We start from the raw sequence: 19,322 nt of genomic DNA, 5'->3' as shown, positions 1-19,322 counted from the left end.
ATTATCATTGAGTTTAAAATATTTTGTTATTGCATTGTCTTTTTTTTTTTAAGATTTTATTTATTTATTTGACAGAGAGAGAGAAAGCACAAGCAGGAGGAGTGGCAGGCAGAGGGAGAGGGAGAAGCAGACTCCCTGAGGAGCAGGGAGCCCGATGCGACACTTGATCCCAGGACCCCGGGATCATGACCTGAGCTGAAGGCAGATGCTTAACCAACTGAGTCACCCAGGAGCCCCATCCTATCTTTTTTGACTAACATTATTTAAATATGTGCTGTTTACTTTCCAAGTATTTGGACTCTTTAAAGATGTTTTATTAATGAATCCTAATTTAATTTCATTATGGTCAGAAAACATACTTGATATGGTTTCAGTCCTTTTGAATACGTAGGGCCTTGTTTTGTGGCCCAGTATATGATCTTATATACATTTGAAAAGGACATGTATTCTCCTGTTGTTGGTGGTAATGTTCTACAAATAATAATTACATCAATGATATGAGCAATACATTACTTTTATCTAGTTATTATTTTAATAATATTATATTTGTATGCTTATACAATATATTATAATTAGAGTATAATATAAATTATGCAATATACATAAATATAGTATATAATATATAAATATATTTGTATAATATTTAATATTTATATAATATTTAGCTATTAAACTGTGATTATGAAATTATCTATTTCTCTCTCTTTTCAAATATACCTCTCCATTTATTTAGATCTTTGGTTTCTTTCTTTCTTTCTTTTTTTAAGATTTTGTTTATTTGAGGTAGAGCGAGAGCGAGTGAGAGAGCACGCAAGAGAGAGGGGCAGAGGGAGAGGGAGAAGCTCCCACTGAGTAGGGAGCCTGATGTGGGGCTCAATCCCAGTGGGATCACAACCTGAGCCGAAGGCAGACACTTAACCGACTGAGCCACCCAGGTGCCCCTTCTTTGGTTTCTTTTAAACTATAATGTGTGGTTTCAGCATACATATGCTGTACGTATTTTTTTAGACTTACATCTAAGTATATAATATCTTTAGTGATTGCAAATGACATTTTAAATTTAAGTTTCCATGTGTTCATTACTTATACACAGAAGTACAACTGATTTTGAATGCTGGTATCATATCCTGTGACCTTGACAAACTCACTAATTAGTTGTGGAGTTTTTTCTATAAATTCCTTGGATTTTCTTCTATTTCTCTTTTTAATTATGCAAGTTTTTGCTTTATGTGTTTTGAAGCTCTTCCATTAGCCACATAGATGTTTGTAGTCATCATGAATACCTGAAGAATTGACTCTATTATCATTACCAGGTGTTTCTCTTTTTGTCCAGTAATAACTCTATTTTGAAATCTATTTTATTTCATAAAAGTACAGACATCTTTGTCTTCTTATGCTTACTGTATTCAAAGTATATATTTTTCCATTCCTCCGCTTTCAAACTATCTCTCTTTATATTTGTTTTTATTATTTATATTTATTATTATTTTTTTTTTTTTTAGAGAGAGAGAGAGAAGGTAAGGAGGGGCCGCAGGACAGGGAGAGAGAGTCTCAAGCGGACTCCACGTCCAGAAAGGAGCCTGACACGGGGCTCGATCTCACCACCCTGAGGATCATGACCTGAGCTGAAATCAAGAGTCAGACGCTGAACCCACTGACCCACCCAAGCATTCCTCAAGCTATCTCTCTTTATATCTGACGTGAGTCTTACATCTTGCTTTCAAGAGTAAAATTTTCTTTTGTTTTAATCCATTCTGACAGTTTTCTGCCTTCTGCTTAGAGTGTTTTATTCATTAACATTTAATGCTATTATCAACATTTGGTGTAAGCCTACCATTGTATTATTTACCTTCTACTTATTTCAATTTTTTTTTAAATTCTGTTACTCCTTCCTGCCTTTTTTTTTTTTTGGATTATTTGAATAAAGGTTTTTTAAAATTTCATTTTAATGTATCCATTGGCTTTTTGGCCTTACCTTTTGCATATTTATTGGTGGTTTATTAAGGGCTCTAGGGTTTAAAATATACAGCATTAACTTTTCACAGTCTAGTTAGACTGTTTTTGATATATTTTGTATGTATTACATTTGCACTAAATGCCACATGACAATGTTATAATTTTGTTTTAACCAGTTCTGCATTTCTTTTTTTTTTTTTTTTTAAAGATTTTACTTATTTATTTGACAGAGAGAGACATAGCGAGAGAGGGAACACAAGCGGGGGAGTAGGAGAGGGAGAAGCAGGCTTCCCCGCAGAGCAGGGAGCCCGATGTGGGGCTCGATCCCAGGGTCCTGGGATCACGACCTGAGCCGAAGGCAGACGCTTAATGACTGAGCCACCCAGGCGCCCCTAGTTCTGCATTTCTTAAATAATTAAAAGAAAAAACATTGTCTTTTTATGTAAGCCAAGATATTTACCATTTCCAATGGTAGTCGTTTCTTCTTGAATATCTGAGTTTCCATCTACTTTCATTTCCCTTCTGTCTAACATACTTCCTCTCTGTTCTTTTGGGTTTATTTTATGTTATTTTATTTTCCTGAAACTGACTTTATTTACCTTTCATTCTTGAAGGATATCTTTCCTGAGTATAGAATTAGGGTTCGCAGTTTCCCACCCCTCTCCAGAACCTTAAAATGCTGTTCCTTTGTCTTCTGATACCTATATATTTGAATGAAGTCACTTAGTTCCTCCATATCAAATGTGAATTTTTGTCTTTATATTCTTTTGTAATTGTCTCGTTAGTTTTCATCAATTTTACTATGATTTACTTAGGCATGGTTTTCTTAATACTGCGCTTGAGTTTTGCTGCATTTCATAATTCTATAAATTTATGTACTTCACCAAATTTGTAAAAAATGAGTTCACTGTTTCCTCGATTATTTTCTTCTGCCCCATATTCTCTTTCCTCAGCTTCTGAGACTCCAATTACCCATATTTTAGGCCTTTTGACATTGTTCCACATGTCCTAGAAACTGTCCTTCCCGAACTTTAATTTTTTTGTTCTTTAAATTGGATAATGCTATTAATCTATCTTCAATTTCATTGATTCTTTCCTTTTTCATCTCCATTCCACTTTTATCAGGGTTCTCTATGTAAATAGAACCAATAGTATGTGTGTGTATGTATGTACAATGTTTGTTTGTTTGTTTTAAGGAATTGGTTCTCAACCTTGTGGAGGCTGGCAAGTCCAAGATTTACTAAGTGGCTGAGTGGGCCGGCAGGCTAGACACCCAGGGAAGAGCCAATGTGGCAGTTCAAGTTTGAAGACCATCAAGCAAGACTATCAAGCAAGCCATTAAGCAATGCCATCCTTCTCGCCTGGGAAAGGTCAGTGTTTGTTTTAATAAGACCTTCAGCTAATTGGATGAGGCCTGTTCACATTATGGAGGGTAATCACATTATGGAGGGTAATCAGCTTTCTACAAGCTCACTGATTTATATGTTACTTTCATCCTAAAAACACCTTCGCAGAAACATCTAGAATAATGTTTTGACCAAGTATCTGGGCACTGTAGTCCACCCAGGTTAGCACATAATATTAACCATCACACTACTGTTATGCCTGGCTAGTGAAATTTTTATTTTAGATATTATAATTGTTAAACATAGAAATTTCTATTTGGTTCTTTGTGTAGTTTCTATTTCTCTGATGATAGTTTCTATCTTTTCATTCATTGTAAGCATTTTAAAATCTCTCATGAGGCATTATTATAGTAGTGGGTTTAGAATCCCTGTGGGGTCATTATACTACCGTTGTCATCTCAGAGATCATTTCCACTGATAGTTTTTTCTCTTGAGGTTGAACCACATTTTCTTGATTCCTCACGTCACATAATTTTGGATCACATCTCGAGTATTGTGAATGTTATATTGTGGAGATTATGGATTTTTAAATATTCTTCCAAAGAGTCTTGTTTTTTTTTTGGAAGAGAATGAACTTGGTTTGAAGGAAACTGCAAACTCTTATCTTTTGGGAGACATGTTTAAATCTCAGTTCCTTCCCCTTTTAGCTCAGACACACACATGTACATGAATTAGGGATTGGCCAGAGGCTTGGGCAGAACGTAAATGCAAAATTTGTAACTACTTCTCTTTTGTGCTCTTTTTTTTCGAAATCCCCCTTCACTTCTCAACTCTCTTGTTGCTCAGACTTTTTCCTCTAGTTCCTCTAGTTTCAGGCTAGAAAGACTTGAGACATTCACTAGGGTTTACCCTCTGGCTAAAAGCTGGGATAACAGGGAATGCACACAGTGTCATTCCTTTTTGCAAGTGCTCATCTGTCTCCAGAATATTGCTACTTTTGTTCTGCTCCAGTAATTGTGGGTGGTTGTTTTAGTTGCCGTTGTGTGTGTTGCCCAGAATTTATAGTTTTATTTGCATGAGAGACCAGTCTAGTAGAAGCTACTAAATTATACTAGCAACAAACATCCTATCTTACTTTTGAAGGATATTTTTCTTGTATATATGTGACTAAAAGGACTTTTTAAAAAATTTCAGCATTTTCAAGATATTGTCACTTTGTCATCTGACTTCCATGGTTTCTGTCCTGTTATTACTCTTATTACTGTTCCACTATTTGTATTGTGTCTTTTTTCTCCTGTGGTATTTTTAATATTTCTCCTTGGTCTTTAATTTTATAAATTTGAATATGACATTCCTAGGTGATTTTTTTGGTTATTTTTTATTTTACTTGGAATTAGCTGAACTCCTTCTATCTGTGGATTAATTTCTTTTACCCATTTGAAGAATTCTCAGCCAACATAACCTCAAACCTTTACTTTCCTTATTTCTTCTTTATTTTTTCCTGGGACTCCAGTTCCAAGGATGTCAGACTATTTGATTTTTGTCCTCTAGATTTTGGATGTTCTGCTCATTTTTTTTTTTTTTATTATTTCTTTTTGTTTTCCTTCTTCTCTTCCTCTTCTTCCTTCTACATATAGTATCAGTTGGCCTGTCTTCGAATTCACTGATCCTTTCTTTGCTTTATGTAGTCTGTTGTTAAATCCTTTAAATGGATTCCTCCTTTTTCATGTAGTAATTTTCTTTTTTTTTTTTTTTAAGATTTTATTTATTTGCCAGAGAGAGAATGAGAGACAGAGAGCATGAGAGGGAGGAGGGTCAGAGGGAGAAGCAGACTCCCTGCTGAGCAGGGAGCCCGATGCGGGACTCGATCCCGGGACTCCGGGATCATGACCTGAGCCGAAGGCAGTCGCTTAACCAACTGAGCCACCCCGGCGCCCCTCATGTAGTAATTTTCATGGAATCATACAAGCTATAGTCTCCTTTCACTTAGCATAACAGATTTGAAGTAAACACACGTTATTGCAAATGTCAGTTTGCCCATTCATTTTTATTGCAGAATAGTATTCAATCATATGGGTATGCCACAAGTTTGTTTATTCATACGGGATGAAGAACATTTGAGATGTTGCCAGTTCTTGGCAGTTTTGAATAAAGTCTCTGTAAACATTCACACAGAGTTTTTATGTAAACATAAGTTGTAATTTCTCTTGAGTAAATATCTGGGAAGGGGATGGCTGAGTCATATGGTATGTATGATAGTCAACTTTTAAGAAACTAAAATTATTTCCAAAGTGGTTACATGACTTTACATTCCCACTAGCAGTGAATTAGAGTTCTAGTACTGTAAAGTCTTGGCAGTACTTGGTATTGTCAGGAAAAAAAATGTATATAACAATTCTTGCTGTTGTGTAAGTTTTTTGGAGCTTTTATTTGCTCTAATGACATATGAATGCTGAGCAAATTTTCATGTGCTTATTTTTCACCATTTCTTTGGTAAATGAAAATAACTATCCTAGGGTCATAAAATGAATTGAGAAATGTTTTCTCATTTTTGATTTTTTAAAAAATTTTATTATGTTATGTTAGTCACCATACAATACATCATTAGTTTTTGATGTGGTGATCCACGATCCATTGTTTTTGTATAACACCCAGTGCTCCATGCAGTACGTGCCCTCCTTAATACCCATCACCAGGCTAACCAATCCCCCCTCCCTCCTTCCCTCTAAAACCCTGTTTGTTTCTCAGAGTCCATAGTCTCTCATGGTTCATCTCTCCCTCCGATTTCCCTCCCTTCATTTTTCCCTTCCTTCTCCTAATATCCTCCATGCTCTTCCTTATGTTCCACAAATAAGTGAAACCATATGGTAATTGACTTTCTCTGCCTGACTTATTTCACTTAACAGATCTCTTCCAGTCCCATCCATGTTGATGTAAAAGTTGGGTATTCATCTTTTCTGATGGCTGAGTAATATTCCATTGTATATATGGACCACATCTTCTTTATCCATTCATCTGTTGAAGGGCATCTCAGCTCTTTCCACAGTTTGGCTATTGCGGACATTGCTGCTATGAACATTGGGGTGCATATGGCCCTTCTTTTCACTACATCTGTGTCTTTGGGGTAAATATCCAGGAGTGCAATTGCTGGGTCATAGGGTAGCTCTATTTTTAAATTTTTGAGGCACCTCCACACTGTTTTCCAAAGTGGCTGTACCAACTTGCATTCCCACCAACAGTGTAAGAGGGTTCCCCTTTCTCCACAACCTCTCCAACATTTGTTGTTTCTTTCCCTGTCCATTTTGGCCATTCTAACTGGTGTAAGGTGGTATCTCAGTGTGGTTTTGATTTGAATTTCCCTGATGGCTAATGATGATGAATATTTTTTCATGTGTCTATTAGCCATTTGTGTCTTCTTCAGAGAAGTGTCTGTTCATCTCTTCTGCCCACTTTTTGACTTGATTATTTGTTTTTTGGGTGTTGAGTTTGAGAAGTTCTTTATAGATCTTGGATACCAGCCCTTTATCTGTAGTGTCATTTGCAAATATCTTCTCCTGTTCTGTGGGTTGCCTCTTTGGTTTGTTGACTCTTTCCTTTGCTGTGCAGAAGCTTTTTATCTCGATGAAGTCCCAAAAGTTCATTTTTGCTTTTGTTTCACTAGCTTTTGGAGATGTATCTTGAAAGAAGTTGCTGTGGCCGATGTCAAAGAGGTTACTGCCTATGTTCTCCTCTAGGATTTTGATGGATTCCTGTCTCACATTGAAGTCTTTCATCCACTTTGAGTTTATCTGTGTGAATGGTGTTAGAGAATGGTTGAGTTTCATTCTTCTGCATGTGGCTGTCCAATTTTCCCAGCACCATTTATTGAAGAGACTGTCTTTTTTCCATTGCATGTTTTTTCCTGATTTGTCAAAGATTATTTGACCATAGAGTTGAGGGTCCATATCTGGGTTCTCTACTCTGTTCCATTGGTCTATATGTCTGTTTCTGTGCCAGGACCATGCTGTCTTGGTGATCACAGCTTTGTAATATAGCTTGAAACCGGGCAATGTAATGCCCCCAGCTTTGTTTTTCTTTTTCAACATTTCCTTGGCGATTTGGGGTCTTTTCTGATTCCATACAATTTTTAGGATTGTTTGTTCCAGCACTTTGAAAAATGTCATTGGAATTTTGATCGGGATGGCATTGAAGGTATAGATTGCTCTGGGTAGCATAGACATTTTTTTTTTTTTTTTAGCATAGACATTTTAACAATGTTATTCTTCTGATCCATGAGCATGGAATATTTTTCCATCTTTTTGTGTCTTCTTCAATTTCTTTCATGAGTGTTCTGTAGTTCCTAGAGTACAGATCCTTTACCTCTTTGGTTAGGTTTATTCCGAGGTATCTTATGGTTTTGGGTGCTATTGTAAATGGAATCGTTTCTCTAATTTCTCTTTCTACAGTTGCGTTGTTAGTGTATAAGAAAGCAACTGATTTCTGTGCATTGATTTTGTATCCTGCCACATTACTGAATTGTTGGATGAGTTCTAGTAATTTGGGGGTGGAGTCTTTTGGGTTTTCCACATAGGTATCATGTCGTCTGTGAAAAGAGAGAGTTTGACTTCTTCTTTGCCAATGTGAATACCTTTTATTTCTTTTTGTTGTCTGATTGCTGTTGCTAGGACTTCTAGTACTATGTTGAACAATAGCGGCGAGAGTGGGCATCCTTGACGTGTTCCTAATCTTAAGGGAAAGGCTCTCAGCTTTTCCCCACTGAGGATGATATTCGCTGAGGTTTTTCATAGATGGATTTTATGAACTTGAGGAATGTTCCCTCTATCCCTATACTCTGAAGAGTTTTAATCAGGAAAGGATGTTGTATTTTGTCAAATGCTTTTTCTGCATCAATTGAGAGGACCATATGGTTCTTCTCCCTCCTCTTATTAATGTGTTCTATTACATTGATTGATTTGCGAATGTTGAACCACCCTTGCATCCCAGGGATAAATCCCACTTGGTCGTGGTGGATGATCCTTTTAATGTATTGTTGGATCCTATTAGCTAGGATTTTGTTGAGGATTTTGGAATCCATATTCATCAGGGATATCGGTCTGAAATTCTCCTTTTTGATGGGGTCTTTGCCTGGTTTGGGGATTAAGGTAATGCTGGCCTCAGAGAATGAGTTTGGAAGTTTTCCTTCTGTTTCTATTTTTTGAAACAGCTTCAGGAGAATAGGTATTATTTCTTCTTTGTTTGGTAGAATTCCCCAGGGAATCCATCAGGCCCTGGACTCTTGTTTTTTGGGAGGTTTTTGATCACTGCTTCGATCTCGTTACTGGTTATTGGCCTATTCAGGTTGTCAATTTCTTCCTGTTTCAGTCTTGGCAGCTTATAGGTTTACAGGAAGGCCTCCATTTCATCCAGATTGCTCAGTTTATTGGCATATAGTTGTTGATAATAATTTCTAATAATTGTTTCTATTTCCTTGGTGTTAGTCGTGATTTCTCCCCTTTCATTCATAATTTTATTAATTTGGGTCCTTTCTCTCTTCTTTTGGATAAGTCTGGCCAGTGGTTTATCGATCTTATTAATTCTTTCAAAGAACCAACTTCTAGTTTCATTGATCTGATCTACTGTGTTTCTGGTTTCTATTTCATTGATTTCTGTCCTAATTTTAATTATTTCTCTTCTAATGCGTGGCTTAGGCCTCATTTGTTGCTTTTTCTCTAGTTCTTTAAGGTGTAGAGTTACTTGGTGAATTCAGGATTTTTCTATTTTTTTGAGTGAGGCTTGGATGGCTATGTATTTCCCCCTTAGGACCGCCTTTGCAGTATCCCATAGGTTTTGGACCGATGGGTTTTCGTTCTCATTGGTTTCCATGAATTGTTTAAGTTCTCCTTTGATTTCCTGGTTGACCCAAACATTCTTGAGCAGAGTGGTCTTTAGCTTCCAAGTGTTTGAATTTCTGCCAAATTTTTTCTTGTGATTGAGTTCCAGTTTTAGAGCATTGTGGTTTGAGAATATGCAGGGAATAATCTCAGTCTTTTGGTATTGGTTGAGACCTGATTTGTGACCCAGTATGTGGTCTATTCTGGAGAAAGTTCCATGCATGCTCGAGAAGAATGAGTAGTCTGTTGTTTTAGGGTGGAATGTTCTGTAAATATCTATGAGGTCCACCTGGTCCAATGTATCATTCAAAGCTCTTGTTTCCTTGTTGATTTTCTGCTTAGATGATCTGTCCATTGCTGAGAGTGGAGTACTGAGGTCTCCTACAATTAACGTATTGTTATCAATATGACTCTTTATTTTGGTTAACAGTTGGCTTATGTAGATGGCTGCTCCCATGTTGGGGGCATAGATATTTACAATTGTTAGATCTTCTTGTTGGATAGACCCTTTAAGAATGATATAGTGTCCTTCTGTGTCTCTAATTACAGACTTTAGTTTAAAATCTAATTTGTCTGATACAAGAATTGCTACCCCAGCTTTCTTCTGAGTTCTGCTGGCATGGAAGATGGATCTCCATCCCTTTACTTTCAGTCTGGATGTATCTTTAGGTTCAAAATGAGTCTCTTGTAGGCAGCATATGGATGGGTCCTGTCTTTTTATCCAATCTGCAACCCTGTGCCGTTTTATGGGAGCATTTAGGCCATTCGCGTTGAGAGTGATTATTGAAAGATATGAATTAATTGTCATCATGTTGCCTGTGAAGACGTTGTTTTTATAGATTGTCCCTGTAAATTTCTGTTGTAGATCACTCTTGGGATCTTTCTCCTTTTATAGAACCCCCCTTAATATTTCTTGCAGGGCCGGCTTAGTGGTCACATATTCTTTCAGTTTCTGCCGGTCGTGGAAGCTCTGCATCTCTCCATCCATTCTACATGACAGCCTTGCTGGATAAATTATTCTTGGCTGCATGTTCTTCTCATTTAGTACCCTGAATATGTCTTGCCAGGCCTTTTCTCTGTGGATAGGTCTGACGTTATTCTGATGCTCCTCCCTCTATACGTAAGGAATCTCTTCCCCCTAACTGCCCTTAAGATGGTTTCCTTGGTTCTAAGATTTGCAAGTTTTACTATTACATGCCGGGGTGTTGGCCTGTTTTCCTTGATCTTGGGAGGGGTCCTGTCTGCCTCTAGGATGCGAATGTTTGTTTCATTCCCCAGATTAGGGAAGTTCTCAGCTATGATTTACTCAAATACATCTTCTAGTCCTCTTTCTCTCTCCACTCCCTCCGGGATTCCAATGATTCTGACATTGGAACGCTTCATGGTGTCATTTATTTCTCTGATTCTATTTTCATGGATTCTGAGTTGTTTTTCCCTGGCCTCCTCTTTTCCCTTTTTATCTATTATATTGTATTCCAGGTCGCTTATTCGTTCTTCTGCCTCACTTACCCTAGCTGTTAGATTATCTAGATTGGATTGGATCTCATTGATAGCATTTTTAAGTTCTGCCAATTCACCTTTCATTTCTGCCCTTAGAGACTCTATGTTGCCCATTAATTGATTTCTCCATTCTAGCCATTGTCTTCACAATTGCTAGCCTGAATTCCATCTCCGACATCTTGGTTATGTCTGCATCCATTTGTAAATCTGCAGCATAAGTCATAATCTCGGAGTCTTTTCTGTTTTGGGGGCTCCTCGTCCTAGTCATTCTGTTGATGGGTGTTTGAGGGAATGTATAGAGTCCAAATTATTGACCAGAACCCAAGCAAGATGCATCTGTTTTCTTGGGACCTTAGGGTTGCTGGCCTCTTGTTTTCCCAGCCTGTCTTCTGCGGGAGGGGCCTGCCGCGCTGTTACTCAGGCAACGCTGTTTGGGTGGAGTTGCCCTGTGCCCCTGTGGCGGGGGATGAGCTCAGTGGGATCAGTCTTTGGGGCTTTTGTTCTCTGGCATCTTTCCCTGGCTGCTTTCTGGGTCTCTTCCGCGAGTCAGAGCAGAAGAGACCATTTCCAACCCTCTGCCTCAGAGCAGAGAGACCGCAGTCTGTTCTTCAGTGAGCTCTCCAGGCCACACTGTCCCCGTTTCTGTCTGTGCTGCTATAAACTGCAGCGTCCTGGGTTGTGCGCCCCTCCGCAGCGCCCCCAGTCCTGCCTCCAGGTCGGGGCACGACTCTGCCCTTTGTGTTTCTAAAACCGCCAGCCGCTCCCAGTTTGCATGCCTGACTCCGCTGCTCAGGGTTTCCACCCCAGGGGCTGCAGTTCACCGGCTCGACCCCGGCGCACCAGGTTTCCCTCTCGGAGGCTGCAGTTCACGTGCGCATGACCGTCACTCTGGTTTCTGTCCGGGGTGGGGGGGTGGGGGGATGGGGGGTGGGCTGCGGTTTGCGTGCGCGTGACCCCGCCGGTCTGGTTTTCCGCCCCGGGGGCTGCCCTAAAGTTCTTTCCCAATGCTGCCGGTCTGCGAGTCTGTGCCCCGTCCACAGTGCGCGAGGCTGTCACTCACCAGTGGTGTAGGATCCCCACAGCCAGGCACCCTCCCGCTGCCATTTATCCTCTGGTATCTGCCCACGGAATCACGGCTCTCCGCTTTGTACCTCAAAACCAACTGCCTGCAATATTCTGTTTGTAGAGATCCAGATCTTACATCTCAGGCTGGTTTCGTGGGTGCTCAGAGTGGTCTGGTAGTTATCCAGCTCAATTCCGGGGACCAGTTGAAATAGGGTCCCCTATTCCTCCGCCATCTTTCCTTCCTCTACATCATTTTTGATTTTTTTAAAAAGATTATTTATTTATTTATTTATTTATTTATTTATTTATTTATTTATTTATTTATTTATTTAAAGAGCATGCGAGAGAGAGACAGACAGACACAGAGAGCATGAGTGGGGGGACCGGTAGGGGGAGAGGGAGAAGCGGACTCCACACTGAGCAGGAAGCCTGACCTGGAGCTCCATCCCAGGACCTTGAGATCATGACCTGAGCTGAGTCGCTGAACTGACTGAGCCACACAGGCGCCCCTCATTTTCAATTTTCTTGAACAATTTGTGTAAAACTGACATTTTGCCCTTAAATGTTTGATAGAATATACCGTTGAAACTAACTGGGTCTGGGATATTTGCATGTGTGTGTGTTGGTGTGTGTGTGGGGGGGTGGTTGTGGGGTAGGTTTCTTAACTACAGCTTAATTTATTTAATAAATACAGGAATATTTAGGTTAGCTATTTTTTCTTTGCTGAGTTTAATAATAGATATTTTCCAAGGAATTTTCCTACTTTATATAATGTATAGAATTTATATATATAAAATTGATATATTATTATTCTTTTAATCTAAAAGCTCTCTAGCCATGTCTCTCTTTTATTACTGAAATTGGCAATCTGGTTTTTTTCCTTGTTAAATCTAGCTAGAGATTTTTGAATTTTATTGATTATTTCAATAAGCCAGATTTTTATTTCATTGATAGTTTTCATTGCTTTGCTTTTCTGATATCAAAATGTCATCGGTTTTTGCCTTGTGTGTGTGTGTAATTTAATAGTTGTCTTTTGTAATAGTTGTCATACTTGAGTTTGAGTGTATTTCTTTCTTTTTAATTCCCTGTTGAAGTAGTGCTTCAGAAATTCTTATAGTGAAGGCCTGTAACTGTTAAACTACTTTATACTTTGTGTAGGTGTGCATGTCTTTATTTTGTTCCCATTCCAAAATATACTTTTGTATATAAAATTCCAGATTTGGCCATCTCCTTGCAGCATTTTGCATATTTTAACCTACCATTTTCTGTCTCCTGTCACTCTGTTATTAAGTCTGCTTTAGGTCCTACTGTTGAAACATTGTGGTAGCCTATCTTTTTTCTCCAGCTTCCTTTGTCATTTTTCTCTTCACTCTTAATCTTTATTTATTATTTTTTTATTATTTTTTTAAAGATTTATTTATTTATTTGAGAGAGCGAGAATGAGAGAGAGAGAGAATACATGAGAGGGGGGAGAGTTAGAGGGAGAAGCAGGCTCCTCGCCGAGCAGGGAGCCCGATGCGGGACTCGATCCCGGGACTCCAGGATCATGACCTGAGCCGAAGGCAGTCGCTCAACCAACTGAGCCACCCAGGCGCCCACTCTTAATCTTTATGATATCTGCATGTGACTGTATTTTTATTAGTCATTGAAGTGAAATGTTAGTCTGCAAACTCATGTGTTCCACCAATTCTGTGAAATTTTGTCTTCCTACTTTCTTACTCTTCTATTCTCTTCATTTAAAATACACATTTGACAATTTTTTAAACTCTGTAGCTTTTCTATCTCTTAGTTGATAAATTCCTTTGTACTATTTTCCAATTCCTCTTTTGCTGTGTCAAGTCTGGATAGTATTATGTCTTTCTCATCGAAGTGACTCTATTTTTCACTTCCTGTTCTTGTTCAATTTCTGCCCATTTCTGTTTCATGTTTTCCTGGAAATTGTTCCTTTATCTCTTCGATATTCCTACACAAATTTATTTTGTAATTTTTCTTTAGCTGTTCTATAAAATTAATTTCACATAAAGAGAACAGCTTTTCAATCAGTATTTGGCTGTCTTTCTTACCATAAGATATATTTGTGCCTTTAACATTTGCATCTTAGATGGATTTGAAAGCTTACTCCCCCCTCTATATGTATCCTTCATATCCTATAAAGTTCGAAGGTGCCATGCTGCCTTGTAGCTGTACTGAGACCACAGATGAGCTCCGTATCTAAGGCGCTTCTGCATTTCTTCCCCGTGGCACTTTCGTGGACATGACAAACCCTGTCTCTGAGCCAGTAGGTAGCCTGGTTCCACTTCTGGTATTTGTGCTCTCCTGTACCCCTTCTCCTGTGAACCTGAGCTCGGGGCAGAATTAACCACAGCCTCATGTCATGGTTGGGAGCTGCCCCTATGGCACTTTACTCCAGGTGCGGACTATAGCTTTAATCTCCCAATTTGTGTGGAGCACTTTTAGTCCATTTTGCCCCATGGATTACTGGCCACCACTGCTTTGGTTTGGATCACGACCCAGAAGGCTTGTGGCTTCAGCTCTGCTCATTGCTTTGCGTTTAAGTTTTGTTTCAGTCCATGGTGACGTTTGTTAGGTTTTTGAGCCCAACTCTCTCTTTTCAGATTTCTCTTTTTATGCTTAATTTATCATTGCTTTGTGTTTAAAGCTGACAGAGGGTATTAGACATATATTTAATGTCATCTCTATCAGAAGTCTTCTTGTCTTTTTCTAAGAAGAGAGCTGAGATTCAGGAGGGGGATCTGTCTGGTCTAAGGCCTTAGAGGGGGCTTGTCCCAGAGCCTGAGCGGGTCCTCAGATCTCCCAACTCCAGGCCCTGGGGCCTTTTCACTGTCCCCAGGTGCTCAGAAACTGCGCCGAAGGACAGGTCTCAGCGCTGAGCTGCTTCCTGCTTCCTTGCAGGAATGGACTAGGAGGCAGCTGCTGGAGAGAATCACCTAATGTTCCCTGAGAAGGTAGAGAAGATGTTTAACAGATTTCATCACCCCCAAAGTCTTGTCTGACTAAAAACCTTGTCTTTCAGCAAGCTGTCACTGCCTGAGGGAAGCACACCCGTGTGTGGTGCCACACGCAGCCGATGACCTTTGCATTCACCGCAACAACTGAAGCTCTAGAAACGGCAAGTTTTTCCCTTTGGAGGCAATGTGGCTTCCTTACAAAGAAGAGATATGAAGGGAAATTTTGATTTTCAATTTGAAATAGGCAAACATTTAATTGTGTGCTGCACAAATATAATTGTCAGTTGAAAAATGTCACTCAGCTGAAGAAAGAAAGTGTTCCAGGTGGTATGTGTATGTGTAGGGGGAAAAAAAAACCTGGTTGCTGGGAGCCGTCACCTGATTGGACACCCATTCCTCATAGTATTGCAGAGCTTTGTAATTAAAGGCTGTCTGATGGAACTATTTTACGACTTAGAAGTCTGTAAAGATAAAGCTATCAAGCAAATTCCCAACTGAAATCAAGATTTTTCAGTTAGAATTAGAAGGTAGATATTTTTCCTCCTTTTCATTACTTTAAAAATTAGAGAGAAATACTTTTAGTCTCTCTAGGCCTAGCAAATGTGCTGGAGGTTGAAAATGACTTTAGATTATCTTCACACTCTGGTTGGGCTGCTGCAATGCACGGAGACCTCTTACTCCTGCAGCTACTTGCTCATTGCACGTCTGCGGGGCTACTTTCTCCCTCATTTCTATAATTCAAAGCTCCAGATGGAACCCGACACCCTCAGAGAGCTACTTTTACTTGCAAAACGTGTATTGGGAGATGATTCAAGTTCCGTACATTGCACCGTTTGGGATCTCTCACCACCCAGCGGTGGTATGAGTGGGTATTCCGCCGAGCGAATGCCAGAAGGAAGGTGGTTGCAGATAAAGGGCATCCACAAACCTCAGAAGATTGTCATCACTGAGAACAGCTCCAGGAAGGGGGTATTTCCCTTGCTATGTCCTAAGATTAACGTGTGTAGCAATTGACCGATGTGAGTAGGCCAAGTCGGGGGTGTTTAAAGGATCAAGTCAGTGTTCGTCTAATGCTTTGAAGATAAAGGTGAAGACAGTAGGGCAAATTCCTATTCTTGTAAATGATCTAATAATTACTGTAATAATTATCCTCATCCAACCATAGACCAACAATATATTTGAGAACATTGAATTTCATTAAAGTATCGTGCATCTCAGCGGCAGTTGGGCTCATTGTAATAGTGCAGATCAAATAACCGTGGTAGCAAGGCCCCTCTGCTCACTCTCTCACACCTTGCAATCAAGTAACATACAATAGCAAATATACTTCAGGAGGCTGGAGGGAGGCCAGGGAGGCGAGAGGGCGGCCCGCTCCCAGGTTCTCTGGCTCTGCTGTGTCAAATGGTAAGTGAGTCTCTCCAGTGAACCAGCTAATATCTTTGTGTTGAACTGACAGGCTGTTTTGACATTATTAGACACAGCCAAACAAAGGATGAAAACCAACTGGTAGCCACGTTTCACAGTTCCTGGTTGTAGGCACAAAGCAATCAAACACACCTGCCAGAAAGCCTGAAATGTGGGCTTTCATCCCAGCATTGTTCAAGGTCCCCACCAACCCTCCCCTCCTTTATGAAGTTTTTCCAGCTAAAGTAACCATGGAGCGAGTCCCAGCCCTGTCCGAATCACAGAGTGAGACTCATGTTTTGCCCCAGCCCTCATAAACAGGTGCTTAACCTGTTTAACCCCAGATGGCAATGGGCCACCACAGTCAGGAAGGTGTAAGAGAATGACAGGGAGATTCTCAGGCATAGAACATGCTAGAACTTAGAGACCAGGCCTGCAGGTGGGAAGAGAGGGTCAAATATCAGGAGGTTTGATGCTCTGCGTTCAACCTAGTTTCCACATCCCAGACCTTGAAAGCCTTGATGCTTAAAGGTTCAGTAGAGTTTTGGGGCAAACCAAATGGTACTACCTTACATGATGTGGAGTAAATTTTGAAAACTTAATGATGTAGCAATGGGTCTGAAAGAGTTTTGAGTCAATTCAGAGACAGTAAGTCTATCATGTATTAGAAAAGAAGCTGTTATGTTCAGGTATCTACCCTTAATCAAGTTCTCCACCAATGGATCTGTTAATATCCTTATTAGAGAAAGAATCCAGGGCTGGAAGGATGGTGGTCCTGGTGGCATGTGTCTTTTCTCTGATGTAGCAGGAAAATTGAGGTTTGGCATGCATCAGCTGTGTCTGAGACACAGGATCCTGCCCTTCCTCTCTGCCTCCAGGCTTTCTGGGATATTCTTACTGGAACACAATTATGAGTCTTGCTTCAAACACCTCTCCATCTACTGTAGGTCATCATTAAATAGTCAAACCAATGATCAGTGAGCTTTCAAAATTAAGTGACTAACAGGGTCTTAAGGATATAAGGAAAGAGCAAAACAGTGATAATTTTCCCAGAGCACTGGAGTTTTTAGTCAGACCTGGAATAAAATCTCATCTGTGTCACCTAGAGCAAGTCACATTGGACTTCCTTAGGAGTTAAAAAAAATACAACAATACCATTTCTCTTGGCTTATAGAGTTAACATAAAGGTAGAAACAGATAATCTTTTGATTTACAAATTTTGCTTTTGGTGTATTGCTTGAAAATGTCTATGAAGACGGTTTTCTACTTTGTTAGCAGTTTAAAGTTTTTTTTTTGTTTTTGTTTTTGCTTTTTTTAAATTTATATTTGGGTTTCTTTTTTGGTGCTGTTTAAACAAGGTCATTATTTTTGTCCATTAATGGATAGCCTATTATACTAATGCCTTTCATAAAAGACACTGTCTTTCCTTAGTGATTTATAATGTGATTTTTGCTATAACACAAGTCACCATTAATGTGCAAGTTTGCTTCTGGGCTCTCTCTTTTGTTCACTTGTTACTTTTCTTTTATGCAAATACATCAATTTTAATATTTCTCTAGCTCTAATTTCTGGTAGGAGAAATTCTTTCCCCTCCTTCTCTTGACTTGCCTCCTTCTCCTCCTTTCTCCTCCAAAGATGTTTGATTCTTCTTAGATTTTCCTATTCCCCTCTGTAGTTTAGAAGTGATTTGAAAGATTCCATCTCAAAAATCTTGTTGGAATTTTCTTTGCCAGACTGATTTCCAGGATCTTTAATAATCATATTTTGATTGGTTCCTGTCAGCTGATGGAAAAAATAATGATTTATATTTGCTGATCTTGTGTTCAACACAGTTGCTTGTATAAATCCGTGTCTCAGCAAGAATGGGTGGAACCCTCAGATAGGTTAATTTGAGATGAGTTTAGTGAAGGGACTATTTACAGAGGTGTGGGCAGGGTATGTAAAATCACCATGGATAATACAGCAGCCTGGGGCTAGTAACAGTAAGGCTCAATCATCAGCCCTCTACCTGAAGGGTCAGAGGAAGGAGTAATACCTGGAACAGGACACAGGGAGGTCCCCATAGGAGGTCTGCCTGACAAGTTAAGACATTTGTGGAGGGGATCAATTGGCCAGAAGCAGCCACACAGAGTTGGGGAAGCAATATCCTGGCTTTACTTTGCTCTGATAGATCTCCTGCTTTGCCTCTGCTCTCCTTCTCACCACTGGCCAGATCCATCTGAAGCTCACAGAAGTTAGTGCCGTAGGGCAGAGACAGAGTAGGGAAGGCTGGGGATGGGTGTGAAAGTACAAGCGGAAGATAACCCACATGTTGCTGACTTCGGTTAGTTTTAATAGTTTGTCTGTCAGTCCTCTTGTATTTTCCAGATAGACATCTATGACATCATCAGATATTTGTCACTATTGATCCTTAAACACATTTGTTTTTCTTGTCTTATTTCACTGTCTAGGTCCACCAGTATAAGGTGAACTAAAGATTGTGATGGTGGTTTGTCTTGTTCCTGATTTGAATGGGACTACTTCTAAAATTTTACCAGTAAGTAGGCTAAGTGCTTTAGTGTGGATTTTGCTTTACATAGTGTTTTTTTTTTTTTTTTTAAGATTTTATTTATTTATTTGACAGAGAGAGAGAGCGCACAAGTAGGCAGAGTGGCAGGCAGATGGAGAGGGAGAAGCAGGCTCTCCGCTGAGCAGGGAGCTGGATGTGGGGCTCGATCCCAAGACCCCAGGATCATGACCTGAGACGAAGGCAGCTGCTTAACGGACTGAGCCACCCAGGCGCCCCTACATAGTTTTTTTTTAATCAAGTTAAGCTGGCTACTTTCTGATCCTAGGTAAGTACTTCCTGTTGTTATATAAAAAAATCATGAGCAGATTGTTATATTTTAACAGATACATTTTCATACCCCTATTAAAAATATTTCTCACTAACGGGGCACCTGGGTGGCTCAGTTGGTTGAGCGACTGCCTTCGGCTCAGGTCATGATCCTGGAGTCCCAGGATCGAGTCCCGCATCGGGCTCCCTGCTCAGCAGGGAGTCTGCTTCTCCCTCTGATTCTCCCCCCTCTCATGTTCTCTCTCTCTGTCTCATTCTCTCTCTCAAATAAATAAATAAAATCTTAAAAAAAAATATTTCTCACTATGTTAATGTGGTAAATTCCATTATTATGTTTTTGTGTGTATGTGTGTGTGAAAAAACACTCTTGCATGTC

The 19,322-nt window shown here is 39.7% G+C and overlaps 1 long non-coding RNA gene across 1 annotated transcript; it reads left to right on the top strand.

The window, feature by feature from the left end:
• Positions 1-855: 855 nt before the first annotated feature.
• Positions 856-19,047, top strand: LOC123850423 (uncharacterized). Its single transcript, XR_006792343.3, has 6 exons — positions 856-935; positions 1,503-1,700; positions 3,153-3,326; positions 14,772-14,867; positions 18,561-18,646; positions 18,734-19,047. It is a non-coding gene; the product is annotated as an uncharacterized LOC123850423 (long non-coding RNA).
• The last annotated feature ends 275 nt before the right edge of the window (positions 19,048-19,322 follow it).

Source organism: Mirounga angustirostris, unplaced genomic scaffold, assembly GCF_029215605.1.
Source record: "Mirounga angustirostris isolate CCGP_5_RB_7025 unplaced genomic scaffold, mMirAng1.0.hap1 SCAF_10, whole genome shotgun sequence".
In the NCBI taxonomy this organism is placed as follows: Eukaryota; Metazoa; Chordata; class Mammalia; order Carnivora; family Phocidae; genus Mirounga; species Mirounga angustirostris.
Note: the sequence above shows the minus strand (reverse complement) of the source record. Positions and strands in the feature narration are given on the sequence as shown.